The 7,834-nt window shown below is 37.0% G+C and overlaps 1 protein-coding gene across 1 annotated transcript in view; it reads left to right on the top strand.

Moving 5' to 3' along the window:
• The window catches only part of Ctnna3 (catenin alpha 3), a 1,779,311-nt gene that overhangs the window by 235,315 nt on the left and 1,536,162 nt on the right, over positions 1-7,834 (top strand). The gene's annotated exons all lie outside the window — the stretch shown is intronic.

The raw sequence follows: 7,834 nt of genomic DNA, 5'->3' as shown, positions 1-7,834 counted from the left end.
TGTGTATTCAAAGTGGTTAGGATAGATATATAGTTACATTCTCTTAATGAATAGAATGATTTGTTCTAATGGTGTTTGTAAATAGGATATCATAACCGCATCTTGTACAGCAGTTAACCACTAGAAAGAATGTATGCAATGTGTTAATTATTGAAACTGTCCTACCAAAAAAAGAGAAGCTTTTGAAAAAGCACCTTTCATGAACATACTTTTCAAAAAAATAATAAAAATAAGAGTTCAGTCATTCTCAGGTTTTTAATACTCAGATCACAGAAGGCATCCCAATTATTTTCTCTTATTCATTACCTATTTAGTGGAAATCCCTTATGCTCTGACCAGGCTGCTCAGGAATGATGTATCGTAGTTGCCAGCAGGAATCTTACTTCCTGAAACCCCACAATGTTCTTTTTTTGGTAAAAGATAGTTTCTTCATTATAAAGGATTTTTCACTTTAAATTATAACCAGTAAGTCAAAGAAATTGATAGAATACATGCTTGTTTTTTCCATAGAATATCTCCCCACAAAACTATTTTACTTAATTTTTGCCTTTTAAATACATTTTGAAATTTCACATGCTATGATTTCTATTTCAAGGAGCTTCAAATACAAGCCTAAATTCCCATTTTGTGCCTAATGAACCAAAAGTACCAGTATGTTTCCCTTCTTTGAGAGATAGCAGGCTATCCAGAAAAAGCAAAATGATACCTCCATCCCGAGGGAAGAAGCAAGCACTATTTTCAAAAGGGTTCGATGGGTTTGACTACTCTGAATTGTTACTTTCTTGGTAACTCTTAGTAAGACAATATATTTCAGTAGTTTAGACAACAAAGCTGCTGCAGGTAACTATTACCAGAGCAGAAATTTCTTTTTTCTCCAATTACAATTAATTTTAAACATTTTTAGTGCATATGAATTATGCATAATACTGGGTTCCACTTTACAGTATTCACATATGTTGATTATTTCTACATCCTGGTCTGTTATGTCTCCGTCTGTTTCTTTCCCTCTCTGATTCCTTTCCTCATCTCTAATAGCAGACATTTCTGAGGATTTTTCTTTGACCTTGACAGTGAAATAGCAGCAGCTTGACTGACTTCACTGATATTAGAAAACAATGAAGCAGTATACCCTACAGATGTGACATTAAATTAAATTCCCATCCTGTTATGTTTGGTGGGTGTCCATGTGCCGATTAAGAATCCCTCGGCATTTCTCTGAAACGATAACTGCTATCTCTGCTCTCTAGAGCAACATTAATTTTCCTTTTCTTACTTTTTTACATCTAAACTTATAGTGCTATTTAATTTCCTCACTTATGATATTATGATATTATTTGTAGGTGTTTGAGAAGTATCTAGTAGCTGTGTTTTGCGTCTTCATTTTTCTTCATTAGAAAGAACCATAGAATAATATTGACCAACAAGGAGATTTTAGTTTTGCAGAACCAAGAATTACTGTACCTCCTTTGTATGAGATTAGTAATGTCTTATTTTCTGCCTAATACTCATTTCTTAAAAAATTTTCCGATCCTTTATTCCCTGCATGAAAAGTGACCCTATTGTATTGTGCTTTAGCAGGTGTGTGTGTGTGTGTGTGTGTGTGTGTGTGTGTGCCCCTTCTTTTACAGAGATTTAGTTTTATGCTGTGGTTACTGTTCAGCTGTCTTCTTCACTAATCTCTGTATCAGTCATGTCATTATTTCTAGCCCCTAGTGTGGTACATGGCTTAGAATACGCTTTCAATAAATATTTAATTAATGAAAGACATAATGAACAAATGTTGAAGTGTCTTTCAGTTTGGCTATGTTGGTCAATTTTCACTTTTGCATTTCACAGTTACAAGCAAAATGACTATTTTAATGTATGTTACTTGAATCTCAAACTTAGTTCCTTAGGAACAATGTACCAAATATTTTTAGTGTCAGACAAATACTCAAAGTATTAATTATGGAAAAATTTCTTATATATGCTTTTAAAAATTAGTAGTTGGAATTAAGTGAATTTGGATTACATTGTATGTTTCCCCATTACTTTCCAATGAGCTGAGAAAGTCGACAGACCTATTTATTCAATTAATAAACATTTATTGAGCACCAGCCATGGTCCAGGCTTGGGTGACAAAGGATAGCACCACCATCTAGGATAATCTGGTCTCAGAATTTACAATTTAGTGGGTGAGAGTAATTCGAGAACTAATTGCTTAGAGTTGTGTGAAAGTGCTAGGGAGAAAATTATTGAATATAATAATGATTTTTTTTTCTGACTTGGAGATAAATAGTATTTAGACATTAGTTGGCTTAAAATATAGATAAGAAAGGTAATTGGATATCTAGGGTAACTAAAAAACTTAGCAAATGCTATATAGTCAGAACCTTTCATATATTTTTAAAGATATTAAGGAATGAGGTATTATAGGAGCCACTTCGGTAAGATGAATGAGTTTTTATTTATTTTTTGCTGAAATTTTTATTCCTGATATTTGCAGGAGAAGCAAGGACTCATAAATTCCCACACCAGGAAGAGGACAACTGTGTTCCTAGCTTACCAACAGTTTCCTTGTCATATTTGACTTTTATTTCGTCTTCAATGCTACTTTGTTGTAGTGGCAAGAGAACTGAGTTGGAAATATATTAAAGCATTTATTACCTTTTAAAATCTTTTTTTGAGAGGAATTGGGGCTGAATGCTGTTTGGTGAATTTTTTTATTTTTTTATTTTTTTTATTTTTTTTTTTTTTGTGGAACTGGGTATTGAACTCAGGCCCTTGCACTTGCTAGGGAAGCGCTTATTTTACTGAGCCATCTCCCCAGCCCTGTTTGATGAATGTTAACAGTAATATAAAGTGTCTAGAAATAGACACCCATTTGTCTATTCATCTAAACATCTTCTGTCAAACACCAAGAAAAAGTGGGTGAATTTGAGAGGAAATAGCAGAACACTCATTAGGGATGACTGTAGATGACTGTATTAATAGTCATTTGATCCATATTTCATAGGCCTGCTAATTCTTTTTGAGGATTTATTGAATTTTTTTTCTAATTGGAATAGCCTGCATGTTCTTGTGGTGAGATCAAGAAAGATGTGTCTGAAATTTAGAATATAAATATATTTGAAAGGGAATATTATATGTTCATTCTCTACCAGTTGTTATTTCTGCGTACTCTCATTTTTGAAATATTAATAATTCGTGAGAATTGGGAATCTCTGACCTTTCTTCAGCAAACATTGATTGAGTGCCTGTATTAGGCCAGCCCCGGTCTTGTTACTGCTTGCATAGGTGTAGTTCTAGTCTGTGAATTAATTTTTATTATTATGTTAACTCTGCCTCAGATACTATCGTTGTGGTGATTTATTTTGGTAGTATGTTTGGTGGCAAAGAAGTTTGTAATAAGAAACCAAAACGATTCTAGTTTTCATTCTGTATTTGATTTAAAATTAAAAAGTCTTTAGAGTCTACTATTTCTGAATTAGATAAAACCATTTTGTTGCATTTTTATTGAGTCAATATTTTTTACATCTGTACAGGGTACACTGTGGTAACTTAACACCTGTATACAGTGTGTAATAAATCAGAGTAATAAGCATTTTCATATTTTTAAGAATTAATCATTTTGTGTGCTAGAAATATTGTACTCTTTGATCACTTTGTAATATGGCATATATTTTTTATTTTTAAAGAATATAAAATAGTAAAATATCCCTTTTTTTTGCGGTACCAGGGATTTAACTCAGGACCCTGCACTTGGCAGGCAAGCACTTATTCTACTGAGCTATCTCTCTGGCTCCCAAAGCACCATATACTTTGTTTTTGTTTTATTTATTTATTTTTTTGGTACCGAGAATTGAACTCAGGACCTTGTTCTTGGCAGGCAGACACTTGTGCCAATGAGCTATATCCCCAGCAATATGCCAATATTTGAACTGGCATCAAGTATGAAAAGGTCCTTTAAAGACTTCTCCAAATACAGCTTCTCTAACAACAGTGGAACACCTATCTCTGACAAAACAAAACAAAAAAGGGGGATATAAACAAAAGACCATTTTGTAGTGAAAAATATATATATGTATATACAAAATAGTTAGGATATATGTATACACAAGATAATTAGGATAGATATACAGTTACTTTCTCTTAGTTAAATGGGAAGAAAGACTTGTACTAATATTGTTTAGACAAGAGATCATGTCTGCATCTTGTACTGTGAATAACTACTACGAAGACAACAATGTGCCCTGGGGATGGGGCCGGCAGTACAGGCCCGGGGATTCATTGGAAATCTTAATGTCCTGGATATCAGTTTGAATCTGTTTCATGCATTCTAATTCTTTCCTGTGTTGTTCATTCAATATTTGCATCATTTTCCTATTCCTTTCTTTTTCTTTTCTTTTTTTTTTTGGTGGAACCGGGGATTGAACTCAGGCCCTTGTGCTTGCCAGGCAAGTGTTTATTTTACAGAGCCATCTCCCCAGCCCTTCCTTTCTATTTTTTTTTTTTATCTGTGTCTTCCTTAGATGTATTGAGCAATTCTTTCATGATTGTTGTCATTTCCATTTTTTTACCTGAGAGATTATTTCTGACCTGATTTCCTCCATAGCCTGATGGAGTCGTTTCTTTACTTCAGTTCTATCATCTCAGGAATTTCAGGTGTGTGACTTCCAAGTTCTTCTATGACCTTGTGCTCTGGACTTGTTTTGGGTAGGCTAGAGAACTGAGATTGCCTTTGCTTCCTTCCTTCTGTCATTTTTTTTTTTCTTCAGTGATGGTAGATGGGCAGGTTGCACGTTAGCGAGGCTCTCCAAAGTGTGGGAGGGTAGGGTAGGCTCGCCAAAGCTCCTGCTGTGTGGGGTTCAGCGTGGTTTCTACTTCATTAGGGAGAAGGGGCAAGCTGCAGTTCAAGAAGAATCCAATGATGATGAGTTTATTCTGAAGATGTGCAGAGTGCTCTTGATGGTGGATTGATGCAGGGTGGTGCTCCTCAGTGCTCCTGCAGGTTGCTGGGTAGTGAGGACTCCCTGGTGGTCTTCAGGGAGAGGAGGGACAGATGACTCAGCAAATTTTGGCCAGAAAACTGGGGTGGGAGGTGGGGGTTAGTCCTTCCAGTCTCTCTGGCAGTCTTCCAGGCAAGCAGGGGCAGTGGGACTCAGCAAACTCCTGCAGGAAGCTGGGGTTGGGGTTAGGGCTCCAAGTCTCCCAGACAATCTTTAGAGTGAGGAGGGGCGGCCCAAATCAGCAAACTCTGGTGAGGGGCAGAAGCCAGCCTATCAGGTCTCTCTGGCAGTCTTCAGGGCAATTAGGGGCTGCTGGCGTCAGTGAGCTCCTGCGGGAAGGCTGGGAGGAAGGGCTGGGCTGCCTTGTCTCCCAACAGTTTTCAGGGTGAGGGGGCAGGGTGGGGAGAGGTGGGTGGAGTGGGGGTGTGGAGGATGAGTGGGGATGGAGGAAATCAGCAAATACCGGCCAGGGGCAGGGGCTAGCCTGTCAGGAGTCTCTGGCCATCCATCTTCAGGCCCAGATATTCCTCTTATTGCCCACTTTCCAATCAGATCTGTCAGCAAGACCTCTTGGCTCTATTTTTAAAAATTATGTAGAAGCTTCAGTTCATAATCTGCTGGCTCCAAGGCAGGGTAGAATGGTGAGGGGCAGCAGTTCAAGGAGGCAGAATTAAAAGCAGCAAGAGTAAAAGGAGGAGAAAAGCAGGCCCTTTTCCTGCCTTATATTGTCATGTGATGTTTTAAGGTTTACTTATTTTTCTGTGCTAAAGAAAAGGTGGAAGCAATTCCTTCCCTGCGCCATAGTTTCTTGCCCCTACCTGAACTTTCTGTTTCCCTCCCCAGTGTCCTTCTATCTCTGGTGACCGCCATTCCACTGTCTTCCATAAGAAGGTATAGTTTCCCTAAATGACAGAACGGGGGCATCTGGGTTTCTTTGCTTCCCACCTCTATCTTTGGAATACAACCCAATTAGCTTCTGGTTTTTCTGGCTTGCCTCTGTTCTCAGGCTGCCTTTCTCTCCAAAATAGGAAAGAGTGCTCTAGGTACTCCAGGCTCCTATCTCTCCCTTATCACCTGATGATTTTCCTCTGTTCTCTACATCAGCCTCTGAAAATTCTGGTGGCTCTGCCTGTCCATGTAGAATCCTAGAGCAAGAGCTCTGATTGGCCAGCGTATGTCACGAGAGCACTCTTAGGTGAGAAAGGCAAGATGATCAGGTGGAAAGGCTTTTAGAGTCCATGAAAGTATAGAAGGGCAGTGTGTGTGTGTGTGTGTGTGTGTGTGTGTGAGAGAGAGAGAGAGAGAGAGAGAGAGAGAGAGATACAGAGAGAGAGAAGGAGAGAGAGAAAGAGGGAGAGAGAGTGAGAGACAGACAGACAGAGACAGAAAGAGATTTACTGTGTTCTGCTGGACTAAAAGATGTTCTGATAGACTAATAAAGCAAGCAAACACAACAAATGTCTATGACAATAAATATAGAACCTGAGTCCTTTTAACTGATATGCAGAATATCCTAAATATATTAAAAGTAATAGAAAATATTGTGTAACTTTGCAAAATAAATTAGGTCCAAGAGTGTGAAATGAGGCAATTAGAAGTTATATCAGAAATCAGCTCTGTTCCCAGATCAGACTGTTCATGACTTGGTCTTTTGGCAGTGACACTACACTTCTCTTCAATAGTTGTATTTTTGTTCATTTTTATCTAACTGAAAAATTATAGGAGTTTAAAGTATAATCTATGGATGTTTTGTTTGCTCATATACATTTTACCTAAGTTTATTTTTTATTTTGTGTATAATTTACCACTCTTTTTCAGAGCTTTTAGAGAGTAACTTAAAGATACTATGCCTCTTTAAGTATTTCCTTGTATATTTTCTATGAATATGGACATTATCTTGAGTATCTTTACTATAGTTGCCATAATTAGAAAATTGATACAGTATGCTTATCTGTATATTAACATTCTGTCAGTTGTTCCAAAACTTTGGTTTTCAGGGTCCTATGCATGATACTGTTATTTTATTTCTTTATCTTTCTTTAACAAGGCAGAATTTTCTAGTTTTTGCTCCTTGATATTACATATTTTAAGAGTATAGGCCAGTTATATGGAAGAATGTCCTTTAATTTGGGTATAGTGATTTCATGAGTGAACTCAGGCCATACAGTCTTCATAAAAGTAGTACAGCAGTGAAGTTTTGTTCCTGTTGCTGTGTACCTATTGATTTGTCCTAATATTAATGACACTACACACAAATATATGTATACCTGTATGTCTGTACTGAGTGGTATATATTTAAATGCTGTGAATTTATTCTCTGTTGCTGATACCAATACATTTGTTTAGCATATAATTATATTTGGAGTTTATACAACATGAAGGAGACCTTATTAGTTGCTCTAGAGAATTCAGAAAGAGTACAAAAAATCTGTATCAGAAATTTTTTAATAATATCATTGATGTCTTTTTGTTTGGTGGGACAAATACAACTTACTAAGATTCATAAGCAATCTAAGAAGAAATCAGTATTCAGATTTATTTTTAAAGAAACCCAAAGAAGGGTTCCTGTGTAAATTGTGTGCTTAATGTACCTAAGAACACAGCCTTCGATGTGTATAGCAGTGCATGTGGCCTCCAGGTGACTTTTAGGAAAGTGCCCCTGTGTTTACTTTTCTGAAGCTGGTGGACAATTGCACTTGAGACATGTTAAATTTTCCTGTATGGTTTATGTGATTTCCTATATGTTTCACATAACAAGTGCAAGTGAGTCTACACAAAGCAAAAAAATAGAGACCCAGTCCTAGCCCAGGTCCGGTGAGTGTGTGGAGAGTTTCCTGCTACCCTGC

Source organism: Octodon degus, unplaced genomic scaffold (assembly GCF_000260255.1).
Source record: "Octodon degus isolate 3935 unplaced genomic scaffold, OctDeg1.0 scaffold00046, whole genome shotgun sequence".
NCBI lineage: Eukaryota > Metazoa > Chordata > Mammalia > Rodentia > Octodontidae > Octodon > Octodon degus.
This window is presented reverse-complemented; position numbering and strand designations above follow the sequence as displayed.